Source organism: Physeter macrocephalus, chromosome 20 (genome assembly GCF_002837175.3).
Source record: "Physeter macrocephalus isolate SW-GA chromosome 20, ASM283717v5, whole genome shotgun sequence".
Classification (NCBI taxonomy): Eukaryota; Metazoa; Chordata; class Mammalia; order Artiodactyla; family Physeteridae; genus Physeter; species Physeter macrocephalus.
In genome coordinates, this window is record NC_041233.1 from 10,093,846 (window position 1) to 10,099,952 (window position 6,107).

The following is a 6,107-nucleotide window of genomic DNA, read 5'->3' on the forward strand; positions in this document are numbered from 1 at the left end:
AATCTGTGTAGCCCATCCTGCAACTCTGATTACAGCATCTCTTGAGTAGACAGCCCATCCAGTGGCCCTACCCATTTGACAGAGCTAGGACAGTGGTCTGTCAGGTCACGGAACTTGGTACATATTTCTGCCTAATTTGATCCTCAAACAAGAGACTTGCCATGCTTAGGGCCTATACAGGGGCCCACCCTGATAGGGAAACTAATTTGTAGCCCCTTCCATTGCTGAATAGAGCCTTTAGTTCATCCAATTAGGGAGCCTAACCAGAGCACAAGAGGAGCTGCCGAGCCCATCCAACACCCCTGCTTACAATGGCACTTGAACAGAGAGCAAAGCCCTTGGCATTCCTCATCTGCAGGGAAAATCTGGTGGCCCCATCTAGCTAGGGAATTTGATGTACAGTCTTGCCTTATTTGGGTTCCCAAACAATGAGCTGTGCCGGCCCTGGGACCTGTTCTTCACCCCACTAGGAAAGAGAAGCTCATTCATAGCTCCATCTAACTGCTGAGTATAATATTGATACCTAGTCCTGACTGTCCAGGAAGCCTGACCAGAGAACCCAGGCAATAGCAGAGCCCATCCTATGGCCTCACTTGAGCAGGAAACCAAGTCAGCAATTTCTATTCAAATGCTTTCAGCCAGAGGCAGCCCCTCCTGACCTCAGAGCTTGGGCAGAGGCCTTGCCCCAAAAGAGATGGAGAGCAAGCCCCACTTGCCCAAAGTATGCTACCAGCTGACATGTCCAGAAACCGAAACTGAGCTGACTGGTGAAGAAGTGACTTTACCAAAGTTAACCTGTGAAGTCTGGAAGAGGAGACCATTTGCTCAAATGTAGAAACCAACATATTGATTCAAGGATCATGAAAAATCAAGTAAACATGACACCACGAAAGGAAACTAATAAAGCTCCAGTAACACCCTAAAGAAATGGAGATCTAGGAACAGTCAGACAAATAATTCAGAATAATCCTCTTAAATAAGATTAGTAAACTAAGAGATAATTAAAGGATATTAGGAAAACAATGCATGAACAAAATGAGAAGTTCAACAAAGAAATCAAAAAAAATTAAGAGCTGAAAAAAAAAACTGCACTGAAGAATTCTGTAGTGTTTCAACAGCAGGCTCAACCATGCAGAAGAAAGGATCAGAGACCTAGAAGTTATCCAGTCAGAGGAACAAAAAGAATAAAGATTGCAAAAGAGTGAAGAAAGACTACATGACGTGTGGGGCACCATCAAAAACAACAATATCCTCATTATAGGAATTCCAGAAGGAAAAAAAGGACAGATGGCATATTTAAAGCAATAATGTCAGACTTCCCCAACTAAGGGAGAGAAATGGACATCCAGATCCATGAGACCCAAAGGACCCCAAATATGTTGAATCTGAATAGGGCTACACTGAGACACATTATAATTAAATTGTCAACAATCAAAGACAAAGAATTTGCAAAGCAGGAAGAGAATGGAGACAACTTACATGCTAGGGAACCTCGGTAAGACATGGTGGATTTCTCAACAGAAACTTTCCAGGCCAGGAGAAAAAGGAATGATAAATTAGAAAATGCTCAAGGGAAAAATAACCCTGTCAACCAAGGATTCTATATATCCAGCCAAGCTGTCCTTCAGAAATGAAGGAGAGATAAAGACCTTCCTGAACAAATAAAAGCTGAGAGAGCTCATCACCATTAGATCTGCCTATAACAAATGCTAAAGAAGCTCTCTGGAAGAAAAGGACACTAATTATATAATCCTAAAAACATAAGAAGGTAGGACGAAACTCACTGGTAATGGTAAATATATAGTCAAAGTTAGATTCTGTAATATAGTAATGGTGGTACACAGTTCCCTAACTCCAGTTTAAAACTTAAAAAAACAAACAGTAGGGGCTTCCCTGGTGGCGCAGTGGTTAAGAGTCCACCTGCCAATGCAGGGGACACGGGTTCGTGCCCTGGTCTGAGAAGATCCCGCATGCCGCAGAGCGGCTAGGCCTGTAAGCCGTGGCCGCTGAGCCTGCACGTCCGGAGCCTGTGCTCTGCAATGGGAGAGGCCACAACAGTGAGAGGCCCGCATACCTCCAAAAAAAAACAGTAAAACTTAGCATAAGTAAAAAAAATCTATTGTATACGCAATATGAAAAATATGTAAACTGTAACATCAATAACCTAAAATATGAGGGGGAGGAGAAGTAAAAGTGTAAAGCTTAGGAATGCTGAAGTCTTGTTATCAGTTTAAAACACGGTATTATAATTTTTAGATATTTTATGTAAGCCTCATGGTAACCACAAGGAAAAAACCTGTAACATTCATACACACAAAATACATGATAATGAAGTCAAAGTATACTGATTCCAAAAGACATCAAACACAAACACAGCAGTATACGAAGCAAGGAACAATGGATCTACAAAACAATCATAAAACAATTAACAAAATGGCAATAGTAAGTTCCTACCTATCAATAACTACTTTAAACATAAGTAGGTTAAAGTCTCCAATCAAAAGACAAAGATGGCTAATTGGATAAAACAATAAGATCCAATGACATGCTGCCTACAAAACTCACTTTAGCCTCAAAGACATATATAGACTAAAAGTGAGGGAATGGAAAAAAATATTTCCTGCAAATGGTAACCAAAAATAGCAGAGGTAACTATACTTATATCAGACAAAATAGACTTTAAACTGACACTGGTAGAAAAAGTTTTATACACACACACGCATGTAAAGGGATCATTCCATTAAAAAGGTATATAACGTTTGTATATATTTATGCACCAACACTGAAGCAACTAAATAACATATAAAGTAAAACTACAAGGGCTAAAAGGAGAAATAAACAGCAATACAGTAAGAGTAGGGGATTTTAATACTGCACTTTCAAAAAGGATAGATCATCCAGAGAGAATATCAATAAGGATCCAGTGGTTTTAAACAGAACTACATACCAAATAGACCTGATAGACATATACAGAACATTCTATCCAACAACAGCAGAATATGCATTCTCATCAAGTGCACATGGAACATTTTCTAGGACAGACCATATCTTAGGCCACAAAACAAATCTTAGCAAATTCAAGAAGGTTGAAATCATACCAAGTATCTCCTCAGACCACAATTACAAGGAACTAAAAATCAACAGGAGGATAACTGGAAAATTCATGAATACACAGAAAATAATAATACACCCTGAACAACCAATGTCTTACAGCAATTAAAAGGGCAATAAAAAAGTATCTTGAGACAAACAAGAATGGAAAGACGACATACCAAAACTATGGGATACAGCAAAAGCAGTTCTAAGAGAAAAGTTCATAACAATAAATGCCTACATTAACACATTATTGACCGGAGATGTATTAATACATCTTTTGTTACCCAAACGTTACTGACCAGAGACATAACAATATGTTTTTAGAGTGACACAATTTACATCACCATGCAAACTTGTTAGAGCTTAGAATTAATCAAGCGTTCATTATACAACTTATGATTGCTGTTATCATTCACATTTTGCTCCATTAGGTTTTTGTTCCAACGCTGTGCATAGTTTATTACCATGAAGTTTTCAAAAATGATGCATTGCAAAATTTTGAGTGAAGAATTTTTCAGTGAATTTTATGCAGATACTTTCTCTGACTGTCCGAGAGGCATATATACTAGTGTTTCAGAAAATGATAGTTCTTCAGAATATAGTTCTGATTCAGACAATGTGAATATTAGACCAAAAAAAGACAAAATATCTTAGTGACTGATTCTGATACAGAAAGTGAAGATGAATCTTACAGTGCTGGAGAATGCTCCTTTGCTTCTACAGAAGAGTGGATTGAAGACAACATTTCAGGAAAATTAGAAGACTTTACAGGTGTGTCAGGTGTAACTACTGAATGTAATAACCAGCAAAGTGTTAGTGAAATAACAATTTTTGATAACTTGTTCGAGCTGGTCACTTCTCAAACTTGTATCACCAACAGAATGAAAAATCATATAAAAAGTATGATAAGGCTTTAAAATGGACTGCTGTAACCAACAGTGACATGAAGAAGTTTCTTGGATTAATAATTTTGATGGCACAAATAAGAAAGTCACACTGGAAAGGATACTGGTCAACTGATCCCTTACTTGAAACACCTATCTTTCCAAAGATTATGACGAGAAGAAGGTTCGAATAATGACATTTCTTCACTTTAACGATAACTTGGAAACTCCACTTCCTGCAGACAGAATTTCAAAAGTTAAACCTCTTTTGGATTATTTTCTACCAAAATTTCAATCAATCTGTATACCCAAACAAGAGTTGTCACTTGATGAGGCAATGATAAAGTGGAGAGGATGACTCAGATTCAAACCCTATAATCTGGGAAAACTCACAAAATATGGAATTTTGATTAGGATGGTTAGCAAAAGTGAAACGATATATACACAACCTTGAGATTTACACAGGTGAAGGAAAGAAACTGCAGGAAACAATATTATCAGTCCTACAACCTTATCTTGGTTCATGGCACCATATTTACCAAGACAATTATTACAACGGTGTGTCCACATCTGAAATATTGTTGAAAAATAAAACCAGCGTTTGTGGGAATATAAGAGAATCATCGTCTACCAAACCAATTAAAGGAGAAATATAAAAATCTATGGGCGGGGAGGGAAATGACATTCTTACAGAAGGGAGAAGTGATTCCTCTTATATGGAAAGACAAGAGGCTAGTCTGCATGGTGACAACTATTCATGACGCCTCCACAGCATCTACAGGAAAGGAAGACAGAAGGATTGGCCATCAGACAACTAAGCCCACTTATGTATTAGAGTATAATAAATATATGAAAGGAGTTGATTGATCCGATCAATAACTGGCAAACTTCAATATCTTCCAGAAAACTCGAAAATGGTTTAAGAAAGTGGGTTTCTATTTGAGTAATGCAGGGGGCCCAGGTTCGATCCCTGGTTGGGGAGCTAGATCCCGCATGCATGCCACAACTAAGATTTCGCATGTCACAACTAAGAGCCCACATGCTGCAACTAAGAATTCTGCATTCCTCAACAAAGAGTCCTCATGCCACACTAAAAAAGATCCTGCAGGCCGCAACTAAGACCCAGCACAGCCTAAATAAACAAATAAAATTTATTGTAGCCTTAATGCACAAAATAAAATGACTCACAAGCCATTTTTGTTAGCAGTACCTAGAGAATGGATAACTGACCATTCTGGTGAATGTAGTGGTAGTCCCGCACCTGGTCCTTCTTGTGGCATTTCTAAAAGAGGCCCCCACAAGTCGATCCACCTTGTCGACTATCAGGTAAAATAAAAGAACATATTCTAGAGGAAATAATACCCACAGGCCTAAAAAAAAAAACAAAAAAAAAAACAAAATGCTGCCAGAAAGTGTAGAGTCTGCTCTTCAAGGGGAAACTACAGTGTAACAGGGCATATTTGTAATAGATGTTCTGTTTCCCTGCACAGAGGTGCCTGCTATACTGCCTATCACACTCCAATGAAATATTAGAATGCTTTAGTAAGACATGTACAAAGTTTCAAATAAATACATTAAGTGCAAAAAAAGTTGTTGATATTTACTCAAACACGGGTGTTTCAATATTCACTTACATAACAAATTGCCAACCACAGGCATTAGTTTCTACAAAAATCCCCTGGTCAAATAGTGTGTTAAGAAACTGAAACCATGCCCCACAGGGTTAAAAAAAAAAATCTTAAAACCATGCCCCATAGGGTTAATAGAAACTGGTGATTTACAGAAATTAAGTTTGTATTACAGCTTGCTAAAAACCCCTCTGCTTGTAGCCTGCCTTCAACTGAGCAAACTTACCTTATTATTTTATTTTTTTATTTATTTTTTTATAAATAAATAAATTTATTTAAAATGTATTTAGTTTTATTTTAATTTCAATGCAATCCCTATCAAACTACCAATGGCATTTTTCACAGAACTAGAACAAAAAATTTTACAATTTTTATGGAAAAACAAAAGACTACAAATAGCCAAAGCAATCTTGAGAAAGAAAAACGGAGCTGGAGCAATCAGGCTCCCTGATTTCAGACTATACTACAAAGCTACAGTAATCAAGACAGTATGGTACTG